The 26,293-nt window shown below is 45.3% G+C and overlaps 1 protein-coding gene and 1 long non-coding RNA gene across 7 annotated transcripts in view; one reads left to right on the forward strand and one right to left on the reverse strand.

Annotated features, from left to right (window-relative positions):
- The window catches only part of LOC137384473 (C-Jun-amino-terminal kinase-interacting protein 4-like), a 321,098-nt gene that overhangs the window by 149,287 nt on the left and 145,518 nt on the right, over positions 1–26,293 (forward strand). The window lies entirely within an intron of this gene.
- LOC137384474 (uncharacterized) lies at positions 5,860–18,872 on the reverse strand. The gene is made up of 3 exons (XR_010977592.1): positions 18,653–18,872; positions 6,593–6,747; positions 5,860–6,067 (listed from the first exon to the last, which is right to left on the reverse strand). It is a non-coding gene; the product is annotated as an uncharacterized lncRNA (long non-coding RNA).

The following is a 26,293-nucleotide window of genomic DNA, read 5'->3' on the forward strand; positions in this document are numbered from 1 at the left end:
AGGTATGGTTGCTAAATTTGCTGATGACACAAAGATAGGTAGGAAAGTAAGTTGTGAAGAGAACACAAGGAGGCTACAAAGGGATTTAGAAAGGTTAAGTGAGTGGACAAAGACCTGGCAAATGGAGTATAATGTGGAATTATCCACTTGGGCAGGGAGAATATTGAAGCAGCATATTATCTAAATGGTGAGAGATTGCAGAGCTCTGAGATGCAGAGGGATCTGTGTGTCCTCATGCAGGTAACACACGTAATCAGGAAAGCTAATCGAATGTTAGCGTTTATTGTGAGGGGAATTGAATATAAAAGTAGGGAGGTTATGCTTCAGTTGTACAGGCATTTCTGAGACTGCATCTGGAGTACTGTGTAGAGTGTTGGTCTTATTTAAGGAAGGATGTAAATGCGTTGGAAGCAGTCCAGAGAAGGTTTACTAGAGTAATACCTGGGATAGGTGGGTTGTCTTATGAGGAAAGGTTGGACAGGCTAGGCTTGTATTCACTGGAGTTAGATGAGTAAGAGGTGACTTGATTGAAACATACAAGATCCTGAGGGGTCTTGACAGGGTGGATGTGGGAGAATTTCGAACTAGGGGTCACTGTTTAAAAATAAGGGGTCGCCCATTTAAGACAGAGATGAGCAGAAATGTTTTCTCTGAGGGTTGTGAGTCTTTGGAACTCTCTTCCTCAAAAGGCGGTGGAAACAGACTCACTGAATATTTTTAAGGCAGAGGTAGATAGATTCTTGATAAGCAAGGGAGTGACAGGTTACTGGGGGTAGGTGATGATGTGGAATTGAGGTTACAATCAGATTAGCCATGATCTTATTGAATGGCAGAGCAAGCTTGAGGGACTGAGTGGCCTACTCCTCCTAATTTGTATGTTCAGAGAAGGTTTACTAGACTAATACCTGGGGTGGGCGGGTTGTCTTATGAGGAAAGGTTGGACAGGCGAGGCTTATATCCGCTGGAGTTTCGAAGAGTCAGAAGCAATTTGATTGGAACATATTAGATTCTGAGGGGGCTTGACAGTGTGGATGTGGAAAGGATGTTTCTCCTGTGGGAAAATCTAGAACTAGGATTCACTGTTTAAAAATAAGGGGTGGCATATTTAAGACAGAGATGAGGAGAAATTTTTTCTCGGAGGGTCGTGAGTCTTTGCAACTCTGCAGTGGAAGCAGTGTCGATTCTTGTTAAGCAAGGACGAGGTAAGTTGATTCTTGATAAGCAAGGGCGTGAAAGGTTATTGGGATTAGTTGGGAATGTGGAGTTGAGGTTACCATCAGATCAGCCATGAACTTGTTGAATTGTGGAACAGGATCGAGGGGCCGAGTGGCCTACTCCTGCTCCTAATTCATATGTTCCCGCTGCAGTCCTTGTGGTTTAGGTACACCCACAGTGCTGTTTGGGAGAATTGATAATTTGCCGGATTAAATTTGATCATGTTTCACATGGATAGGATATACCTAGGCAGTCCTTTGTCTGATAGATGCCAGTATCTTGGCTGTACTGGAACAGCTTGACTGGGAAAGTAGTCCTATTGACCCTGCAAAGCCCTCCTTACTAAGATCTGGGGGCTTATGCCAAAGTTGGGAGAGCTGCCGCACGGACGAGTCATACTCACGGAATTCCCAGACACTGCCATCACCATCCTTGGGTACATCCTGTCCCATTGGCAGAACAGACCCAGCAGAGGTTGTGGTTCAGTGGTATAGAGTCGGGAGGGAGTTGCCCTGGGAGTCCTCAACATCAACTTCAGACCCAATGAAGTCTCATGGCATCAGGTCAAACATGGGCGAGGAAACCGCCTGCTGATTACCACCTAACGCCCTCCCTCAGCTGATGAATCAGTACTCCTCCACCACTTGGAGGAAAAACTGAGGGTGGCAAGGGCACAGTATATACTCTGGGTGGGGGACTTCAATGTCCGTCACCAATAGTGGCTCGGTAGCACCACTACTGACCGAGCTGGCCAAGTCCTAAAAGACATAGCTGCTAGAATGGGTATGCAGCAGGTGACGGAACCAACAAGAGGGAAAAACATACTTGACCTTATCCTCACCAATCTGCCTGCCGCAGATGCATCTGTCCATGACAGTATTGGTAGCAGTGATCACCGCACAGTCCTTGTGGAGACAAAGTCCCGCCTTCACATTGAGGATACCCTCCATCGTGCTGTGTGGCACTACCACCATGCTAAATGGGATAGATTTCGAACAGATCTAGCAATGCAAAACTGGGCTTCCATGAGGCGCTGTGGGCTATCAGCAACCGAACCACAATCTGTAACCTCTTGGCATGGCATATCTCCCACTCTACCATTACCATCAAGTTGGGAAACCAATCCTGATTCACTGAAGAGTGCAGGAGGACATGCCAGGAGCAGCACCAGGCATACCTCAAAATGATGCATCAACCTGGTGAAGGTAAAACTCAGGACCACCTTTGTGCCAAACTGGGTAAACGACATGCGATAGACAGATCTAAGTGATCCCATAAGCAACAGATCAGTCCTGCCACGTCCAGCTGTGAATGGTGGTGGACAATTAAACAACTAACTGGAGGAAGTGGCTCCACAAATATCCCCATCCTCAATGATAGGGAGCCCAGCACATCAGTGCTGAAGATAAGGCTGAAGCATTTGCAACCATCTTCAGCCAGAAGTGCCGAGTGGAAAATCCATCTCGGCCTCCTCCTGAAGTCCCCAGCATCACAGATGCCTGACTTCAGCCAATTCAATTCACTCCGCGTGATATCAAGTAACGACTGAAGGCACTGGATACTGCAAAGGCTATGGGCCCTGACAATATTCCAGCAATAGTACTGAAGACCTGTGCTCCTGAACTTGCTGCGCCCCTAGCCAAGCTGTTCCAGCACGGCTACAACGCTGGCATCTACCCGGCAATCTGGAAAATTGTCCAGGTATGTCCTGTACACACAAAGCAAAACGAGTCCAACCTGGCCTGTTACTGCCCCAATAGTCTACTCAATCATCAGTAAAGTGGTGGAAGGTTTCATCGACAGTGCTATCAAGCGGCACTTGCTTAGCAATAACGTGCTTAGTGACGCTCAGTTTGGATTCCGCCAGGGCCACTCGGCTCCTGACCTCATTACAGCCTTGGTTCAAACATGGACAAAAGAGCTGAACTCGCGATGTGGGGTGGGAGTGACTGCCCTTGACATCAAGGCAGCATTTGACTGAGTATGGTATCAAGGAGCCCGGGCAAATCAGTGGGAATTGGGGAAAACTTTCTGCTGGTTGGAGTCATACCTCGCACAAAGGAAGATGTTTGTGGTTGTTGGAAGTCAATCATCTCTGCTCCAGGACATCACTGCTGGAGTTCCTCATGATAGTATCCTAGGCCCAACCATCTTCAGCTGCTTCATCAATGACCTTCCTTCAATCATAAGGTCAGAAGTGGGGATGTTCGCTGATTGTGCAATGTTCAGCACCATTCATGACTCCTCAGATACTGAGGCAGTCCATGTAGAAATGCAGCAAGCCCTGGACAACATCCAGGCTTGGGCTGATATGTGGCAAGTAACATTCATGCCACACAGGTGACAGGCAATGACCATCTCCAACAAGAGAGAATCTGACCATTTCTTCCCCCCCCCCCCCCCCCTTTGACATTATGATCGTTGAATACCCCACATTCAACATCCTAGGGGTTACCATTGACCAGAAACTGAACTGGAGTAGCCATATAAATACTGTGGCTACAAGAGCAGGTCAGAGGCTAGGAATCCTGCGGCGAGTAACTCACCTCCTGACTCCCCAAAGCCTGTCCACCATCTACAAGGTACAAGTTACAACTATAATGGAATACTCTCCACTTGCCTGGATGGTTGCAGTTCCACCAACACTCAAAAAGCTCGACACCATCCAGGACAAAGCAGCCCACTTGATTGGCATCCCATCCACAAACATTCACTCCCTCCGTCACCGATGCACAGTGGCAGCAGTGTGTACCTTCTACAAGATACACTTAGCTCACAAGGCTCTTTAGACAGCACCTTCCAAACCTGTGACCTCTACCACCTAGAAGGACAAGGGCAGCAAATGCATGGGAACACCACCACCTGCAAGTTCCCCTCCAAGCTCCACACCATCTATATCGCCGTTCCCTCACTGTCGCTGGGTCAAAATTCTGGAATTCCCTTCCTAACAGCACTGTGGGTGTACCTGCCCCATACAGACTGCAGATTTTCAAGAAGCAGCTCACCACCATCTTTTCAAGGGCAATTGGGGATGGGCAATAAATGCTGGCCTAGCTCGTGACGCCCACATCTGATCAATGAATAAAAAAAAAAGTTATCTCTGGTGTATAAATCTTCACTACACCTCGGATATTGTTGGGGCCCATATCCTTTGCTGGGTCCACTACAGGTAGCCAGTTCTTAATGTCATGGGGACCTTGGGAGGAAGTCATGTGAAATTAGATACTTGACGCTTTTGGCATGGACACTTGCAGACAGTTTAGCATCATATGTTGCTGTGCTGCACTATGATTAAGATGTTAATGTTCGTGGATGCTTATTGTCCTCCTTTTCCGGTTGCCTGATTGTCCACATCTTTCTCATTTCGCTGTGTTGGTGAGGATGAGGTTAAATAGGTTTCTTTTGTGTTCCGTCCCCATCTTCCATGGGCTCTACCTGGCAGCTGTGTCCTTCAGAACTGGGCCAAGTCAATCAGTAGTGGTATTACCGAGCTACTCGATAGTGGGCATTGAAGGCCCCACCTCAAGTGCATTCTGTGCCTTTACCTCTGAGTTTACACCAACTGATGCCCTGCACAGAGGAGTACTGAGTTGGGCAGAACAGTATTTAATGGTCATAGGAAATAGGAGCAGGCGTAGTAGGCCTTTTGGCTGCTTGAGCCTGCTCCACCATTCAACTGGATCGTGGCTGATTTACCTCGACAGCATTTTCACGCACTATCCCGATATCCCTTGACATCTTTCATATATAGAAATCTTTCAATCTCTACTCAATGACTGAGCCTTCACAGTCCTGTGGGGTAGAGAATTCCAAAGGTTTACCTCCTCTGAGTGAAGAAATCTTCCACATCTTCATCCTAAATGGCCTCGCAGAGGAAACATCCTTCCTGTACCTATCCTGTCGAGCCCTGTAAGAATTTTGTATGCTTCAATGAGATCACCTCTCATTTTTCTAAATTCTGTAGAATGTAGGCCCAGTCTCCTTAATCTGTCCTCATAGGACAATCCTGCCATCCCAGGTGAACTTTGTTGGACTCAACAGGAGGTTTCTTTGTCCTTTTCATGGTGTTGGGAGTCACTGACTGTGCACCACTGTGACCCCACCTCTGGTAGGAGTAGTCTGGATTGTTAGTTGATAGATGTGATTGTCTGAGTCACAGCTGTGTTAGGCTGTTGCTTGACTCGTCTGTGGGACAGATGATCGTGAGGAAGATTGCAGGTTTGACTGGGCTGAGATTGCCTTAATCTTTGACTAATATGGTGTCTGGGTCATCTGCTTTTCTCATTACTGAACACTGTTCACAACAGTGGCTTGCGAGGGCATTGAGTCAGTCACATGGTGTAGGGCTGGGGTCACGAGTAGGCCACACTGTGTTGTGTTCCAGCTGAGGTGGTAGGAGTGCACTGTCTTTTCTAGTCCCACTCCTCCGCAGGTCACGACATATACTTTAAAATGGTTATCCAAATACTGATTTGGTCAATCATATACTCCACTCCTTATCCCAGAATAAAATACAGGCAGGTTTCTTCAATAAACAACCAAATTATCAGTTTATTATCAAACAAGACTTAACTAGTAACGAAGCAAAACACACAGATTGAAATATGAAAGTTTCCTTTTTAATTTCCCCACAAACCCAGAAACAATCATTGCAGAGGTCTTTTATAAAACAAAAAAAAATACTTAGGCCAAATACTTGCTAATTCTTGAAGTAAAAAGAGAAGATATGGAAGGATGGCAGATGTGCCTTTTGGTCTGGCTTCTGGGTATATGGTGACGTGTCACTCAGATCTTTTCTGGAGCATTTTGTTCAGGCGACGTCGAGGATTTATCCGGCAGTTTATTCCAGCATCTAAGGAGAAATACAGCATTAAGGTTACAGTTATCACACTGAATATGCACGGGTTTTTCAAATACAGGAGGCAAGAGGAGCTGGGGTTTCCTAGGCAAGCTGACCTCCAACTGCTTTTCAAAACAGTTCACATCCCATTTGAACTGAAAACAATATCCAAACCGAAAATCAACCTCCTGAACTCCATAAACCCTGACATATGGCTTCTCTATAAACATCTTCCCCAGGTCAGCAAGGTTTCTGTTGTTTATTGAGCTTAAAGCAGATGATTTCCGGCAAAGTTTGTTTTCAAACAGCATCTCAAGTGTCCTTTTAGTGAACTTTGTAAAAAAAAAAATCCATGGAATCTATTCAGTTTTAAAACACAAGTCCTCAAAAAAAAAAAAAAAATGGAAGCACTTTTGTAACCCTGGCAGTCTCCCTTCCCTGCAGGATATATCTTTGATAATCCAGAAGCTTTCACAATTATTTTTCTAGCACTAACCCACAGATAACATGATTTATTGAATTCGTTTTGCAACTTACCGTGATATTACTTGAACACTCAACCTCTGGGTCCTTCAGTACCATCGCCACAAAGGTGTTGTGCTCTTGCACTATATCCATCTAAATGTGAAGCAGCCCAGCAGTACAATATAGGTGGTGTTCTTCCAGATTTAGAATGTGTTTGGGTTGAAGTTCTGAAGGCAATAGAAAAATTAGATGAAATTATCAGTATTGCACAACATTGAAGCTTGTTATATTTAAAAATGACACTCTCTACTTATAGCAGCAGTATTGATATATTAAATATGTTTAGTTTTGGCTTATTTATATTAAATACATGATATATATGAACTAGTGAAGATACAATAGATGTCTGAAATGTAATGGACTGTTGGTTAACTTGTTGCTTGAGTGAACAAATCCTTCTATCCCTCCTTCTAATACAACAAGGCAGGCTCAACTTCAGCTATGAAAATTGCAGCTCTTGTTGGATTAATGTATTGGGGATGTTGAGTAACCATATGTACCTGTAGTGAGCTTAGGTAACTAAGTAACTCCATGTGGTGCGAGTTTTCAAATTGCATATGTGCTGTTGTGGTGCAAATAGACAATGGTTCTTAAGTTTCACTAATGTCTGACTTAAGCAAATGTTTGTTTTTGAAAGGGATAAAATTGAATATCATCCTGTGACCCAGAGTATAACCACAACTGATTATTACTGGTTCTATTTAAACTCATGCCTGCATAACTTCCGAAGTGGGAGTTTCCTTCAGTGGAAGGGAAATGGTTGCAGTTGGGTGTTGTTTTTCATCCATGTGTTGGTAATATGTAATAATAAGACACAATTTTTGTTTGTTTGGACTGTTTTAATTGATCCGTTTTAAGGGGGAGTGTCTGGTTTAGGACCTCCCCCTTTATTGAGGGTGGCTTCTATCAAATGGATCAAATATTTTCTGCGTTCAGTATGCTCGGTACCTTCATGTTACAATGGAATGCCACAACAATGGGTGCATCTGTTGGTGGGTGGTGCCTGGGTTTAGTTATTGGTGCCATTTCAGAAGCTGAGATGCTGTTCCACTTTGTGAATCAGCGCTGCCTTGTGTTTAGTTCAGGCATCACTGATATTAAATGTCAAAGGTTATAAGCAGTGAAGCGGGGTGGGGCAAGAGATAACCGAGTTATCCCATCCCCGCTTTACTTGCTTATAACCTTTTGACATTTCTAATATTTGCCAGTTCTGAAGAAGGGTCACTGATTCTAATTTGATTGCAGATTTTTTGCGGGTCTCTACTAGTCTCAGCTATTCATTGTGGTTCTGTTCATTTGATCATTGAGGTAGATTGGGAAGGGAAGTCTGAAAAGGGGAGAAAATTATAATCGGATGGAGAGAGGAAGCTGTCATTTGGTGCAAAATTCCCAATGCACTCCTACCTCTGATGCTCTTGCAATTGTTTATTAGAAACTACCCCATTAATCACTCTTCCCTCGTCTACCAAAAGCCTTTATTTGTCGGGCTACAATAAATACTCAATATGTGATTTTGAACTGATCCATTAACTCCTTTAATCATGAGACAATATTAACTCCTATCATACTGGGCTATTAACTCTGCCACTTCATATATATCTACTTAACAACAGTCCATGATACAGCTGGTTACATTCAAAATTGTAAAAAATTTGATAAGTGTAACCGACTTGGAAGATGATAAAATCTCAAGATCTGCTAATATTTAGAATTGTTTCCATGAGTTTGATGTCACCTGAACTTCCTAATATCATAATTGTTTGGTAATGTCAATCTCCATTCCAAGTAGCCTTCTCTGTTAACCAGCAAGAAGATTTTAGTCTTCTTGGACTGCTTCATTACCTCAGACTGGGATCTTTATCGACATTTTCTATTTTGTTCGAGTTACATAAAACAATACGCGTGAAACACTTGGCTCGCTAATTACCAGCTCTGTCTTGCCATCCCAACCTTATTGTCTTTGTTTACTTCTCTTGTTCATACAGGTCTTTGAAGTCATCAGTGGTTCGAACAAATGTGCACTAGCTTTTTATTTTGGGACTGTTTGGATGCACTGTCTTCACTGCTAAATCAGGCTCCCTCAGCCCTGAGAAAGGCTTCCATAGCCGAAACATTAACCTGTGTTCTTTCAGCAGATGTTGCTTGACTTTAGTGTTCTTAGCAATTTCTGTAATTGTTTCTGGCACCTTTTCCTGGCAGCAATCAGAGTATCGTGGATCTGTGAGTTTATTGCTGGGATAAAGCAGCCAGATTTAACATTGCAAACAGTAGTAGCTGGCTCACGGGCATCAGTCGCTTAGGATCCAAGTTAAAGTGGTGCCAGTATAAGAGTAGCTTTAGACACATGTGTGGACCTGAATCCATTTTATGCTCTGTGCACATACAAAATCCACAGTACTAAGTGAGCCATTCTGTGGTCACTTGATTTTGTGTAAGATGTACAGAGCAAAACTGTCTTCCTCTCCCCAACCCATGTCTGTTAATTTAAAAAAATTGTTAGTCTGCATAAACTGGGTGATGGGGTTGGTGAGATAAGCCAGAAATAAACAATAGATGCAATAATGCTGCAGGGCAAACAATGGCCATCTGATGGAGTGCAGTTGCTAATCAAAAAGCTTTTTTTTTTAATATGTGGTGTTTACAGTGATAGAACTTTAATGAAGTTCGTAGTAATAACACATGCGTTCATGGAAGATGAACTCATTCAAGATGGCTCCTGGGCTGGAAGCTCCCTAGGAAGCTCCCTTACTGTTCAACGATATCCATGGCCGTCTGCTCCCATTCCTAATGTTTTCTCCCCTAATCTACCTCTTAAACTGTTTAAACTCCCCTGGCTCTTTAAATCAGTTCATTTTAGCCCTAACTAAAAGCTAACAGTTAGTTTAGTGTATGTAACCTGGGCCCACTGCCCTCCCCCAGCCACACCTGCTCTTTGTTTTCTCAATGAAATTGATCCGGATGAAACTGACGAGCACAGCTGTCGATACTTTAATCTCTGATCCTGCTGTCTTCACTGCCCAGAGTGTCTGCAGCCACGGCATGCGGTAAGTCCATTGAGGTGAAGAAGGAGCTGCGGGACCCGAGAGAAGTCTTGAGAAAAGGTGCCCCGATCACCCAAAACATCCACGAACGGCCGCAACTTCAAAGCGCCCGCGGGAGATGGCTCGGAGAGCATCTGCAGCGCACTGTCGGCAATGCTGCATGCCTTTATTTAAACCACTGGGAAAAAAACCCTTAGTGAATGTAATCACCTCTGTAAGTCTGCCAAACGATGCTTCACCTCCCGAAGGACGTGGATGAGCTTTCCGGACGTCGATGGTGGGCACTAGGGACCTTACTACCTGCACCCGCTTTCCCCCCCCCCCCCCCCCCACCCCACTTTTCCCCCCCTTCCCCTTCCCTGCTCCTCCCTCTCAGCTCACCCCCCAACAACCCTGTCCCAGCCCGCCCCCCCCCCCCTCACACCATCTTCCCCCCCACACCCCCTTCCCCTGCACCCCCCCATCCCCTTACAGCCCCCTTCCCAGCTCCCCCTCGCATTCCCTCCTCCCACGGGCACCATCCTACACCTGTGTAGGGGCCCTAACAACCCCACTGGCTAAGGGAGTAAACCCTAACAGATAATCTGGAGTGGAACCCTGTAGGCGGTCATGTGTCACCGTTGGCATGTTTCCGGCAGTTCCTGCAGCCATACCGGTGCCAAACGTTGTGCTCTGCACTCGTTTGGACCCCACCAGAAAGGCCGCGAGGGGGGTTTTGACGACTGGGCAACTCTCAACCTCCATAAACTTGCCCAGGCATGCGCCATGGAGAGGTCACTCCATAGTTGCCTCACAGCGACTGTAAGAACACGGAAGGCAGCAGTTACGGGTTATAAGTCCAGATAAATTGGCCTAGAAACTGGGCGCCACGGGTTGCCTTTGTCGGTGGGAGAGGTCATTGCACCTCACTGGACAGCTACCGCCCGCCTCAAACCGGGCAGCCCCCGGTCAATAAGGTTCTGTCCCGCCACAGTCTACCTGCTTCAATGGGTGCTTGGAGCTCAGGGTCATTGCCCGAAAGGTGGACTGATACACCGCATCAAACAACACGAAAAAAGGAAAGAAGGTACCAGCCCTTCGCTTTGCAAGCTGGAACGTCAGAACTATGTGTCCTGGCCTGTCGGAAAACCTTACACAAATCAACGATTCTCGGAAGACCGCCATCATTAACAACGAGCTCAGTAGACTCAATGTAGACATTGCAGCACTTCAGGAGACACGCCTCCCCGCGAGTGGATCTCTAGCAGAGCAAGACTCCACCTTCTTCTGGCAGGGCAGGGATCCTGAAGAACCAAGACAGCATGGAGTGGGCTTCGCCATCAGAAACTCCTTGCTCAGCATGATAGAGCCTCCCTCAAATGGCTCGGAACGCATACTGTCCATCCGACTGCTCACCACCTCTGGTCCAGTACACCTACTCAGCATCTATGCTCCAACACTCTGCTCCCCTCCTGGAGCTAAAGACCAGTTCTACGAGCAACTCCATAACATCATTAGCAGCATCCCCAACACCGAACACCTATTCCTGCTGGGGGACTTTAATGCCATGACTCATGGCCCTCCTGCCTTGGGCGCTATGGCGTTGGAAGGATGAATGAGAACGGGCAGAGACTGCTTGAGTTGTGTACCTATCAGAACCTCTGCATCACCAACTCGTTCTTTCACACTAAACCCTGTCACCAGGTTTCATGGAGGCACCCAAGATCGCGCCGTTGGCACCAGCTAGACCTCATTGTCACAAGGCGAGCCGCCTTAAACAGTGTTCAAATCACATGCAGCTTCCACAGTGTAGACTGCGACACCGACCACTCCCTGGTGTGCAGCAAGGTTAGACTCAGACCAAAGAAGTTGCATCATTCCAAGCAGAAGGGCCACCCGCGCATCAACACTAGCAGAATTTCTCACCCACAGCTGTTATAAAAATTTCTAAATTCACTTGCCCTTCAAAACACTCCCACAGGGGATGCTGAGACCAAGTGGGCCCACATCAGAGACGCCATCTATGAGTCAGCTTTGACCACCTACGGCAAAAGTGCGAAGAGAAATGCAGACTGGTTTCAATCTCATAATGAAGAGCTGGAACCTGTCATAGCCGCTAAGCGCATTGCACTGTTGAACTCCAAGAAAGCCCCCAGCGACTTAACATCCACAGCACTTAAAGCAGCCAGAAGCACTGCACAAAGAACAGCCAGGCGCTGCGCAAACGACTACTGGCAACACCTATGCAGTCATATTCAGCTGGCCTCAGACACCAGAAACATCAGAGGAATGTATGGTGGCATTAAGAGAGCTCTTGGGCCAACCATCAAGAAGATCGCCCCCCTCAAACCTAAATCAGGGGACATAATCACTGACCAACACAAACAAATGGACCGCTGGGTTGAGCACTACCTAGAACTGTACTCCAGGGAGAATGCTGTCACTGAGACTTCCCTCAATGCAGCCCAGCCTCTACCAGTCATGGATGAACTGGACATACAGCCAACCAAATCAGAACTCAGTGATGCCATTGATTCTGTAGCCAGTGGAAAAGCCCCTGGGAAGGACAGCATTACCCCTGAAATAATCAAGAGTGCCAAGCCTGCTATACTCTCAGCACTCCATGAACTGCTTTGCCTGTGCTGGGACGAGGGAGCAGTACCCCAGGACATGCGCGATGCCAATATCATCACCCTCTATAAGAACAAAGGTGACCGCGGTGACTGCAACAACTACCCTGGAATCTCCCTGCTCAGCATAGTGGGGAAAGTCTTTGCTCGAGTCACTCTGAACAGGCTCCAGAAGCATGGCCGAGCGCATCTACCCTGAGGCACAGTGTGGCTTTCGTGCAGAGAGATCGACCATTGACATGCTGTTCTCCCTTCGTCAGATACAGGAGAAATGCCTTGAACAACAGATGCCCCTCTACATTGCTTTCATTGATCTCAACAAAGCCTTTGACCTCGTCAGCAGACGTGGTCTCTTCAGACTACTAGAAAAGATTGGATGCCCACAAAAGCTACTAAGTATCATCACCTCATTCCATGACAATATGAAAGGCACAATTCAACATGGTGGCTCCTCTTCAGAGCCCTTTCCTATCCTGAGTGGCGTGAAACAGGGCTGTGTTCTCGCACCCACACTTTTTGGGATTTTCTTCTCCTTGCTGCTTTCATATGCGTTCAAGTCCTCTGAAGAAGGAATTTTCCTCCACACAAGATCAGGGGGCAGGTTGTTCAACCTTGCCCGTCTAAGAGCGAAGTCCACAGTACGGAAAGTCCTCATCAGGGAACTCCTCTTTGCTGACGATGCTGCTTTAACATCTCACACTGAAGAGTGCCTGCAGAGTCTCATTGACAGGTTTGCGGCTGCCTGCAATGAATTTGGCCTAACCATCAGCCTCAAGAAAACAAACATCGTGGGGCAGGATGTCAGAAATGCTCCATCCATCAATATTGGCGACCACGCTCTGGAAGTGGTTCAAGAGTTCACCTACCTAGGCTCAACTATCACCAGTAACCTGTCTCTAGATGCAGAAATCAAGAAGCGCATGGGAAAGGCTTCCACTGCTATATCCAGACTGGCCAAGAGAGTGTGGGAAAATGGCGCACTGACACGGAACACAAAAGTCCGAGTGTATCAGGCCTGTGTCCTCAGTACCTTGCTCTATGGCAGCGAGGCCTGGACAACGTATGTCAGCCAAGAGCAACGTCTCAATTCATTCCATCTTCGCTGCCTCCGGAGAATACTTGGCATCAGGTGGCAGGACCGTATCTCCAACACAGAAGTCCTCGAGGCGGCCAACATCCCCAGCTTGTACACGCTACTGAGTCAGCGGCACTTGAGATGGCTTGGCCATGTGAGCCGCATGGAAGATGGCAGAATCCCCAAAGACACATTGTACAGCAAGCTCGCCACTGGTATCAGACCCACCGGCTGTCCATGTCTCCGCTATAAAGACGTCTGCAAACGCGACATGAAATCCTGTGACATTGATCACAAGTCGTGGGAGTCAGTTGCCAGCGTTCGCCAGAGCTGGCGGGCAGCCGTAAAGACGGGGCTAAAGTGTGGCGAGTCGAAGAGACTTAGTAGTTGGCAGGAAAAAAGACAGAGGCGCAAGGGGAGAGCCAACTGTGCATCAGCCCCGACAAACAAATTACTCTGCAGCACCTGTGGAAGTGTCTGTCACTCTAGAATTGGCCTTTATAGCCACTCCAGGCGCTGCTTCACAAACCACTGACCACCTCCAGGCGCGTATTCATTGTCTCTCGAGATAAGGAGGCCCGAAAGATCATGGAACAGATTTTTAAACAAGCAGAAAGAGAATCTCGTCATTTCTTTCATGATATTGCTGTACTTCGGCAGTTGAATTGCAGTGTGCATTTCCCAGTTGTTTCTTGCTTCTCATTGTTAGTCAATGCTCATTTTATTTAGATCACCGACTTTTATTTCTGTTGAGGTCTGTGTATTGGATGTGATACTTGCTTTTGAACTCTGCAATCTCATTCCTGCCACACCTGCTTGGAAATAACAAAGTAATGGAAATATACAGCAAAGGCAGTATATCTTTTGCAGATACTGATTGACTTGCTGCATATTTCTAATATTTTCTGTTTTTGTTTCATACATAGAATTACATGGAAGTTATAACATACTAACAACCCATTTATCCCAGCTAGTTGATGTTAGTGTTTACCTTCCACACAAACAAGTTTGTTTTTATGGCGCCTTATTCTAGACCCCTCAACTATTGGAAACTGTCTGCTTCTATCTACTCTGTCTCATCCTTTCATAATTTTAAACATTTGGATCGGCTCCATTGCAATGTCATATGCAGCTGATTCACCAGGCAACACCCAACGATGCAAGGATCACACTAAATAATGTTTATTGATTAGGGCACTGGCGATGCCCCAGGAAGCCAGCCCAGCAAGGAACCACAGAGCTCAAGACAAAAACGGGAGTGAAGACGACTGTTGAAAAAAAAAATTAAACACTACTAGATAGGCAAATCGCATGTAATTTACATATACACGCTCCACAGTGAACAGCTGTGTTGTAAATAATGACAAATGTAGTAGTCATCAGAATTATAGCAGTTTTGTCTGAAGTGTTATAGTCATAGCACTTTCTGCACTGCCCTCACCTAAAGCTTTGTGCACTGCTGTAAATAGGGGCATTGCAAACAAATAGAATTCAACCTCTTAAGAGTCATAGAGTCACTATGCAACAGGAGGAGGCCATTCTGCCCATCAAATCCATGCCAGCTCTCTGTCGAGCAATCCAATTGGTCCCATTCCCCTACTCTATCCCTGCAGTCCTGCAAGTTCATTTCCTTCCCTGGCTAGATCTCCTCATCCCAATGAAGTTAGCCCTCTTCGAATTTAGAAGCTCTACTTCAGATTGTTGCTTGCTCTTCTCCATTACTAAACTTTGATACAATGATCTCTCTTCCCCAAGTGGTCCCCCACCGACACTTGGTCCACCTCATTCCCCAGCACCAGATCCAGCAATGCCTTCTTCTTAGTTGAACCGGGAATATACTGCTCAAGGAAGTTCTTAAACACATTTCAGAAATTCCTCCCTCTCCTTACCCTTTACCCAGTTATCAATTGAGATAATTTTAGAGTAATTAAAGTACCCCAAGATCACCACTTTACAGTTCTTGCACATCTCTGTCATTTCCTTGCAGATTTGCTCCTCTACCTTGGTCTCACAATTTGGAGACTTAGAGAATACCCCCAAATAGCATGATCATACTTTTTTGGTTCTCAACTCTTAACCAAATGGATACTGTCATTGCCCCCCTTAAGAGCATCCTGGCAGTCCAACACAACAATGTCTGGCTAATCAGTACTGCCACCCCACCTCCCTTTTCGCCTCCCTACCTTTCCTGAACACTTTGTAACCGATTCTGAAGCACCCAGTCTCACTCATTTTTAAGGAACACCTTCATTCAGTCCGCAAGCATGATCCCGAGCTTCCAGTTGCTTGCCAATTTAATTCACTACCCTGCTTCTATGCCAACATTTCCGTCCTGGGCCTGCTGCAATGTTAGTGAACCTCAACGCAAACTTGAGGAACAGCACCTCATCTTCCGATTAAGCCACTCTACAGCCTTCTGGACTCAACACAGAGTTCAACAATTTCAGAACATAACTGCCTTTTTATTTTATTGTATTTTTTACCATGGGCCTGCATGAACTTGTTTTTCAGATTTTTACTTTTGGACAGAGCTGTTCATTATTCTGTCATTAATACTCTGGACTAATGCATTGTCTTTTAAGACAACTACATGGAGTCAGTGGCATAGTGGTAATGTCACTGAGCTAGTAATCCAAAGGTCCAGGCTAATTTCCTGGAGACATGGGTTCAAATCCCACCATGGCAGCTGGTGGAATTTAAATTCAATTAATTAAAAAATTCTGGAATTGAAAGTTAGTCTCAGTAATGGTGCCATGAAACTATCAATTGTCGTAAAAATCCATCTGGTTCATAAACATCCTTTAGGGAAGGAAATCTGCTGTCTTTACCTGGTCTGGCCCACAGCAATGTGGTTGATTCTTAACTGCCGAGCAAGCCACTCAGTTGTCAAGGTCAATTAGGGATAGACAACAAATGCTGGCCTTGACAGCGAGGCCCACATCCCATGAAAGAATAAAAGAAAATTGTCACTCCCTTTGCTTTAATTCTGTGACATCGTTGTCATTTAATCTCTCCTTCCCTATCACACACCTTCCTTTTTGTTCTTCTTACCCCCCTCCCCCTTTTCACCTGTTCTAAGCCAATTACATTTCTAACCTTTGCCAGTTCTGATGAAATGTTAACTCTGTTTCTCTCTCCACAGATGCTGCCAGACCTGCTAAGCATTTCCAGCACTTTTTGTTTTTATTTTACCATTTTTAAGCACGTTTCCATTACTGTCTCATCATCATATTCCCACACAGCTATTTGAATTTGTAGCTCACCAAACTTATTCACCACACTGTGAATTTACATACATGCATTCTGCACCTCTCTTTTTATTCCTTGGAGTTCTTATTGATCCATTCTTATCTAATGTGCCAACTCCTTCCTTCTTCAGTAGTATCCAACACTCTCAATCCTTTCTGCACCTTTATTCCTCTTTTCTACTTCTATATGCTGGTGTCCACCCCCCTGCCAATTTAGTTTAAACCCTCCCTGAACATACTAGTGATTCTCCCAATGAGGACATTGTTCTCCATCCTGTTGAGATGCAACCCATCCCTTTTGGATAGGTGCCTCCTTGCCCCAGAACTGGTCCCAACGTCCCAAGAATCTGAAGCTCTTCCTCCTGCACCATGCCTCAAGCCATGCATTGATCCATCCTATCTTCCTATTTATACTCTCGCTAGTGCATGGCACCGGGAACAATCCAGAGATTAATACCTTTAAGGTCCCACTTTTTAAACTTCCTCTCTATCTCCTGAAAATCTGACCATAGGCCCTCAATACTTGCGCTGTCTATGCTGCTGGCACCGATGCGCATCAACTTCTGGCTCGCACCCTTCCCCCCGCAGAATACTTTGCACCCCCTCTGTGATGTCCTTACCCTGGGAATAGACCCAAGGGATTAAAGGGACAGTGGCAGCGTGGCTATGAAATTGGTTAAGATACAGAAATCGGACAGTAGTGCTGAACAGTTGTTTATCAGACTGGAGGGAAGAATACATTGGTGTCCTCCAAGAGTCAGTATTCAGACCATTGCCCTTTTTGATATACACTGGTCTTTTTGATAATATACTAGTGACTTGGACTTGGGCATGGAGAGCACGATTTCTAATTCAGATGACACAAAACACAAATTTAATAAACAGTGGAGAGAATAGTAACAGACTTCAGGAGGACATACAGACTGGTGAACTGGTCAGACACATGGTATGTGAAAATCAATACAGTTTGGGAGGAACAAAGAGCAATGCAAACAAATTAAATGGTGCACTTAGAGGTTGCAGGAACAGAGGTACCTAGAGGCCTCCTTTTGTGCTGTAACCATTCCACAGCAATGTGGCTGACTCTTAAATATCCTCTGAAATGGCCTAGCAAGCCACTCAGTTGTCAAGGCAATTAGGGATGGGCAACAATTGCTGGCTTTGCCAGTGACGCCAAAATCCCGCACAAGAATTTTAAAAAAGAGGTAATTTACCAGAGAGACTAGAGAAGCTGGCATTGTTCCCCTTAGAGTGGAGAACATTAAGATATTTACTGGAGCAGCTAAAAAAATTCTCAGCAGTTTTAATGGAGTAAACAAGGAGAAACTGTTTCCAGGGGCGAGGGGGCAGTAACCAGAGGAGACAGATTGAAATTAATTGACAGAAGAATAGGGAGGGGTGACAGTTGGAATAAGGAAACTTTTTTAAAAACGCAGCGAATTATCAGGAATGCACTGCTTGAGAGGTGGAGGACGACTCACAAGTAACTTTCAAAAAGGAATCAGATGAATACTTGAAATGGAAAAGTTTGCAGGGCTTTAGGCAAACAGTAAGGAAGTGAGACAAGTTGGATAGGTCTTTCAAAGAACCAGCACCAGCATGATGGGTGAATGGCCTCCTTCTGTGCGACATGACTCAATGATTTCAAGAAAAATATGATGAACTAAAGGAAAACAGTTATCAAGAAAAAAATAACCAATTTATGGCAAACTAAATGCAATTCAATATGGCTGACAAATCGCAAAATAATACTGCAATTTGCATCAAGTCAATTTAAAAAATAATTCAAGGCCAAAACCTGAAATGAAGTCTGACAGTTAGTTCAGTTTATCATCAGCTTTCAACTGGTTGTCAACACAAATACAGACTACATTGTCTTATGTCAGCTACCTTTCAGAATTATTTAATTGCATAACAAATAAATCACCTACCATTAAACTGTATTATCCAGTGAAGTGACCAATAAATCTAATAGCTGTGCAAAGCATGATCAAAATACAAGGAAGCAGACACATTGATGGAGTACGTGCAAACCACTTCTATTACTACACAGTTCTTATGTTGACAAGCTGCTTAATTGTGACAAGAGAAATACTCACTGAATACATGGCTCAAGAACACTGCTTTTCCTAACCAGTATATTTGATAAGGTAACTCTTTGCATCAGATTCTCATTTTGCTATGTTATTTACATTGCTTGATTCAAGCTACTGGATCATGCAAAAAAGTAAATTATCAGTAGATTGCATGTAGCATCTTCGGCAAGATGAAGAACGACAGCATTGTTGATCATCTTGTATTAATAACAGCGAAGCAGTATCAATTTCCCTTTCTGCAAACTGTTTGACGCTATGCGACTGGGATGCTTGGGTCACTGACTCTCAATGCACTGATTTTACACAGCCAGCCAGAATAACTCCACAGTAACCTTGACAGATTCATTAAGACTGGTTTCCTCAGATGTTTTTTTTTAAAAAAAGCTAGCCCTAGGTTATAAACCTATTAAGCACAAAATAAAAGCAGCTCAAGATAAGCAGTGCATGGGCCCAGAGACAAAGCTCCCATTGGTTTAGGATAGTCAACAGTCAAGTGGAAAATTAAATATATCCAAGAGAGTTGCAGCTCAAATGGGATAAAAAGAAATTGCACCTGTAAGGAATAAATTACGAAAGGTAGAAGATTCATGTGTTATCAGCTCGGTACTAAATCATTATTGGCCAGTATGCGAAAATCACACCATTAGTCGGGCAGCAGTGAAGACAAATTATAGCAGCAACGTGGCAACAGAATTCAGTACAGACCTGCACCAAACTATCTGGCTTGTTATGCAATACTAGCATATTTTTTTCTTCTTTGGCCTCCTTATCTCAAGAGACAATGGGTAAGCGCCTGGAGGTGGTCAGTGGTGTGTGGAGCAGCGCCTGGAATGGCTATAAAGGCCAATTCTAGAGTGACGGGCTCTTCCACAGGTGCTACAGAAAAATTTGTTTGTCGGGGCTGTTACACAGTTGGCTCTCCCCTTGCACCTCTGTCTGTTTTCCTGCCAACAGCGAAGTCTCTTCGACTCGCTACACTTTAGCCCCGCCTTTATGGCTGCCCGCCAGCTCTGGCGAACGCTGGCAACTGACTCCCACGACTTGTGATCAATGTCACAGGACTTCATGTCGCGTTTGCAGACGTCTTTAAAGCGGAGACATGGACGGCCGGTGGGTCTGATACCAGTGGCGAGCTCGCTGTACAACGTGTCTTTGGGGATCCTGCCATCTTCCATGCGGCTCACATGGCCAAGCCATCTCAAGCGCCGCTGACTCAGTAGTGTATATAAGCTGGGGATGTTGGCCACCTCGAGGACTTCTGTGTTGGAGATACGGTCCTGCCACCTGGTGCCAAGTATTCTCCGGAGGCAGCGAAGATGGAATGAGTTGAGACGTCGCTCTTGGCTGACATACGTTGTCCAGGCCTCGCTGCCATAGAGCAAGGTACTGAGGACTGAGATTAGTATATTAGCAAATATGAAAGATAGATGGCCAAATGAGAACATTTCGGTTGCAGCCGACAGCAGCCTTCATCAGCTAGGTCCTCACCATACAGGCATAGGGTTGTACACATAGAAACAGGCCCTTCGGCCCACAGCGTCCATGCCGACCATAATGCCTATTTATACTAATCCCACCTGCCTGCATTAATTCCATATCCCTCTTTGCCTTGCTCATTCAAGTGCCTGTCAATGGAGCCAAATCAACTGTGCCACAAAAAAACATTCTTTTCTGAAAATCCATTCAACGTTACTTTCCAGCATTATTGAAACAAATCAAGAATTAAATTGTTCACCAGGGTGATTGTACTTGAGGGGTTCCACTAAACAACAGATTGCCTGTAGGGACAGATGACCATCTGTCATGCACAACCAGAGGCAGTGAAAATCATCTTTTTCTCCCTGCCACAGGGGCCTTACTGACATCCACAGATATCTCATTGCTTGGCTTTTAGATAAGAGACACTTCATTCTCTACACACTTATATAACAGATATATTAAAATGGAGCTACTTCTACTCAAATTTAAAATTCGCCTGTCGTAAACATGTGAACTTTCACGTGTTGAATGTGGATGTCTCCTACTGCTTATAATGTCCACAGTCAAGGAAATAGCACTGGTGACTGGAGGTATGCTCAACCGATAAGCTGCAGAAAGGCTACAACCTGTATGTACAACTAACTGCTGGAATTCCCAGTGTCTTGAGTCTCTACAGTCAGTACTCTCTTTCAGAGACCATTCGACTAAGGCACAAACACATGCAAGTTTGGCATGTTTGACAGGCAAATTGTACAGAGGTATTACTATGCCACAAAATTATTCACTTTTAATATTGCTGTGACCCGGTGAGGAAGGTGTCTAGGGGTCCCTCTCAGCCATCACTTGGTCTTTCCGTAACACGGTTTAATTTTTAAAATGTGTTTTTAAGCTCCCCCTTGGTGAATCCTTGTTCACCGCTTTCCAATTATAAGGCAAAGAAACCAGCACAAACAGATTTTCTTAGGTTTAAAGAAGAAAAGTTGAAATTTATTAAACTTAAACTTGTAATTCGGTTGACGCCTACGGACACACGGCGCGCCCATCTTAGCATGCATATGCGATACACATGTAAACAGAGACAAAAAAGAGAAAAAAAATAAAGTGCAAAGATTTGAGGCAATATCTGAAGAGTTTGTGTTATGGTTCTTCGAGCTCACTGTAGAGTCCTTGATTGCAGGGAGATCTTGCTTTTCATTGGAGCCCAGTATTCTTCTTAAACCTTGCTCGCTGGAGGAGACTTTTCTCTCTTGGGGTTCATGTGGCTTCAGTGACTTGTGAGAAAGAGATGGGAGGAGACAGGAGAGATCTTCTCAGTCCAGGAGCAAACAGTATTTTGCCCCAAACTTTCTGTGACTAGTTCAAAAAACCCTAAAACAGCCAGTTAGTCATGTGTCCAGCCAGTCCTGGCCCCTGTGGATTGCATTCCCCCAGCAGGCCCGGAAATGCACTTCTCCACCTCCTCACTCTCCAGTGATCAACATCCATTGTGAGTTGATTGTGTCAGGAAATGGTCCTTTGTCTACACAAGCACCATCTGTTAATATGCAAACGTTGTTTCCAGCTACAGCTGATCTGTTCAATAAGTCATTTCCTCGCTCCAGCAACAGTTAAAAATCAATGTTCATTTGACAAAACCAATGTGCCTCATTCTTGGTAGGTGGGGGCCTCCATGACAATATATCTTGCAGTTTGTCATTTATTTATGTAGAACATAAAGCATCAGTTGTTCAAAAGCAAAATGTAACTTCTGTGGGGATCATTTTTTTTATTCATTCATGGGATGTAGGCGTCCCTGGCCAGGCCAGCATTTACTGCCCATCCCTAATTGCCCTTGAGAAGGTGGTGGTGAGCTGCCTTCTTGAACCGCTGCAGTCCATGTGGGGTAGGTACACCCACAGTGCTTAGGAAGGGAGTTCCAGGATTTTGACCCAGCGACAGTGAAGGAACGGCGATATAGTTCCAAGTCAGGATGGTGTGTGACTTGGAGGGGAATGTGCAGGTGGTGGTGTTCCCATGTATTTGCTGCCCTTGTCCTTCTAGTTGGTAGAGGTCGCGGGTTTGGAAGATGCTGTCTGAGGAGCCTTGGTGCATTGCTGCAGTGCATCTTGTAGATGGTACACATTGCTGCCACTGTGCGTCGGTGGTGGAGGGAGTGAATGTTTGTAGATGGGGTGCCAATCAAGTGGGCTGCTTTGTCCTGGATGGTGTCGAGCTTCTTGAGCGTTGTTGGAGCTGCACCCATCCAAGCAAGTGGAGCGCATTCCATCACACTCCTGACTTGTGCCTTGTAGATGGTGGACAGGCTTTCGGGAGTCAGGTGGTGAGTTACTCGCCTCAGGATTCCCAGCCTCTGACCTGCTCTTGTAGCCAGAGTATTTATACGGCTATCCCAGTTCAGTTTCTGGTCAATGGTAGCCCCCAGGATGTTGATAGTGGGGGGATTCAGCAAAGGTAATGCTGTTGAATGTCAAGGGGAGATGGTTAGATTCTCTCTTGTTGGAGATGGTCATTGCCTGGCACTAGTGTGGCGCGAATGTTAATTGCCACTTATCAGCCCAAGCCTGGATATTGTCCAGGTCTTGCTGCATTTCTACACGGACTGCTTCAGTATCTGAGGAGTCACGAATGGTGCTGAACATTGTGCAATCATCAGCGAACATCCCCACTTCTGACCTTATGATTGAAGGAAGGTCATCGATGAAGCAGCTGAAGATGGTTGGGCCTAGGACACTACCCTGAGGAACTCCTGCAGTGATGTCCTGTGAGGATGGGGATATTTGTGGAACCACCTCCTCCAGTTAGTTTAATTGTCCACCACCATTCACGGCTGGATGTGGTAGGACTGCAGAGCTTAGATCTGATCCGTTGGTTATGGGATCGCTTAGCTCTGTCTATCGCATGCTGCTTACGCTTCCTCCAAGTGGTGTTCAACATGGAGGAGTCATCAGCTGAGGGAGGGCGGTAGGTGGCAATCAGTAGGAGGTTACCTTGCCCATGTTTGACCTGCTGCCATGAGACTTCATGGGGTCCAGGGTCGATGTTAAGGACTCACAGGGCAACTCCCTCCCTACTCTATACCACTGTGCCACCACCTCTGGTGGGTCTGTCCTGCCAGTGGGACAGGACATACCCGGGGATGGTGATGGCAGTGTCTGGGACATTGTCTGTAAGATATGATTCGGTGAGTATGACTATGTCAGGCTGTTGCTTGACTAGTCTGTGGGACAGCTCCCAACTTTGGCACAAGCCCCCAAGATGTTAGTAAGGAGGACTTTGCAGGGTCAACAGGGCTGGGTTTGCCGTTGCCGGTGCCTAGGTCAATGCCGGGTGGTCCATCCAGTTTCATTCCTTTTTATTGACTTTGTAGCGGTTAGGTACAACTGAGTGACTTGCTAGGCCATTTCAGAGGGCATGTAAGAGTTAACCACATTGCTGTGGGTCTGGAGTCACATGTAGGCCAGACCCGGTAAGGACAGCAGATTTCCTTCCCTGAAGGACATTCGTGAACTAGATGGGTTTTTACAACAATCGACAATGGTTTCATGGCCATCATTAGACTAGCTTTTAATTCCAGATTTATTAATTAAATTCAAATTCCACCTTCTGCTGTGGTGGGATTTGAACACATGTCCCCAGAGAAATACCCTGGGTCTCTGGGTTACTCGTCCAGTGATAATATCACTACGCCACCGCCTACCCCTGAACATTTCCTGCAATGAATTCCTCTGGACATTTCCTGCAATGAATTTCATCCAGTGTTCACATTCAGTGTACTAAGTTCAAGAAAAGCACAAAGGCCAATCCAACATTTTATAATCAAACTATTCATGTCAGAACAAATTTCATATTTGGAGCCCCATAGCAGTGTTTGACGAGAGTTTGAGCATTCATTTGTCAGCTGTATTTAGTCTACACTTGGCAGCTCGGGAAAAAAACACAATAACTCATGATTAATAGGCTCAAGCTGCTGCTGCTAACACAAGTTTATGATATTTTTATACATATATCCTTATTACTCGAAATACATGCAGCTCCCAAACTGCTTGGATTATATAGTCTCTAACTACAGGTGAATTTTGTTCCTAATAGAGTCAGAGTTTCATTAGCAGCACTTCAAGTCATAGATGAGAGAAAAAGACTGAGTCATTTCCTCTGAGGACATGAAAAATCACAGCTTCATGGCAACATTTATCACTCAATTAAGAAACATACCAGTCAGCTCCACTGATGGGATATTTTTCATCATCACCGAGCGCATTCTGCCCAGTACCTTTTCTTCAAATAAACTTTTAAAAAAAGACGACAAGGTTCAGAACCTTCACTAATTTTATTTTTCTTTTTTAACTAAAATATGCCGAATGTGTACATATTTGTAAGAAGGAAATATTTCTCATGACACAGCTGCTGCAGCTTTTGTCATGATGTATAAACTTTTAAAACATTTTGAGGGACGCACACAGACATACAGTGAGAATGATTTCAATGCTGGTTACTTTCTCCACTGACCATTTGATAGCCATGTGCTGCTTCATACAAGGACACAACTTCTGGGGAGAATGAACAATGCCAATGAAACACTCATGTTCTCCATTAATTCACTTTTTGTTCCAAAAAGATCAGTCATACAGAAATTTGAATTAAGCACTTTAAACAGCAGCACTGGAAGCTATTTAGTCATTAGAAAGTATTTGAACAGATTGAGCAGCATCAAATTAAGTAGACAAATGCAGGAATATTTCTGTTGCGTTTTTATAGCAGCTTTGAAAATGTTGATTTAATAATAGCAGTCCCCTTCAATTAACCGATCTGTTCAGGACTCCTTTGTCCTGTTTGGAATCACTGATGAACAATGCCATCTGACTCAGTTCCTGTACAAAGTCTGTCCCGTGACATGATTCCATTTGAAGAAAAGCTCCAGAATGCTAACAAGTTACATTTAACCATATAGCAATCTGGGAATAAACCCACACAGAAAATCTGGAGCTCGACTCCGAAGGCAGTCATGTGTCACCTTTGGTATGTTTCTGGCAGTTCCAGCAGCCATACAGGTGCCAAATGTCATGCTCTGCACGCCTTTGGACCCCACCAGGAAGGTCGACAGTGGGGTTTTGACGCTTGGGCAACTCACAACCTCCATACATCTGCCCAGGCATACGCAATGGAGAGGTCACCCACAGTTGCCTCACAGCGACCAACATAACACGGAAGGCAGCAGTTACGGGTTATAAGTCCAGCTCAATTGGCGCAGAGATTGGGCGCCATGGGTTGCCTTTGTCGGTGGGAGACGTCATCGCATCTCACCAGACAGCTACCACCCACCACAAACCGGACAACCCCCGGTCAGTAAGGTTCTGTCCCGCCACACTCCACTTGCTTCAAAGGGTGCTTGGAACTCAGGGTCATTGCCTGACGAGTGGACTGTAAAACCGCACCAAACAGCACGACAAAAAAAATGAAAGAAGGTACCAGCCCTTCGTTTTGCAAGCTGGAACATCAGAACTGTGTGTCCTGGCCTGTTGGAAGACCTTACACAAATCAACGATTCTCGGAAGACCGCCATCATTAACAATGAGCTCAGTAGACTCAATGCGGACATTGCAGCACTTCAGGAGACACGCCTCTCTGCGAGCAGATCTATAAGACAGCAAGACTACACCACCTTCTGGCAGGGTAGGGATCCTGACGAACCAAGACAGCATGGAGTGTGCTTCGCTATCAGAAACTCTTTGCTCAGCATGATAGAGCCACCTTCAAATGGCTCGGAATGCATACTGTCCATCCGACTGCTCACCGCCTCTGGTCCAGTACAACTACTCAGCATCTATGCTCCAACACTTGGCTCCCCACCTGAAGTTAAAGGCCAGTTCTACGAGGAACTCCTCATTAGTAGCATTCCCAATACCGAACATTTGTTCCTGCTGGGGGAATTTAACGCCAGAGTTGGGGCCAACCATGACTCATGGCCCTCCTGCCTTGGGCGCTATGGCATTGGAAGGATGAATGAGAATGGACAGAGACGCCATCTATGACTCAGCAATGACCACCTATGGCAAACGTGAGAAGCAGAATGCAGACTGGTTTCAATCTCACTTTGAAGAGCTGCAAACTGTCATAGAGGCGAAGCGCATTGCACTGTTGAAGTACAAGAAAGCCCCCAGCGAGTTA

The sequence above is a fragment of the Heterodontus francisci genome, chromosome 26 (assembly GCF_036365525.1).
Source record: "Heterodontus francisci isolate sHetFra1 chromosome 26, sHetFra1.hap1, whole genome shotgun sequence".
NCBI classification, from domain to species: domain Eukaryota; kingdom Metazoa; phylum Chordata; class Chondrichthyes; order Heterodontiformes; family Heterodontidae; genus Heterodontus; species Heterodontus francisci.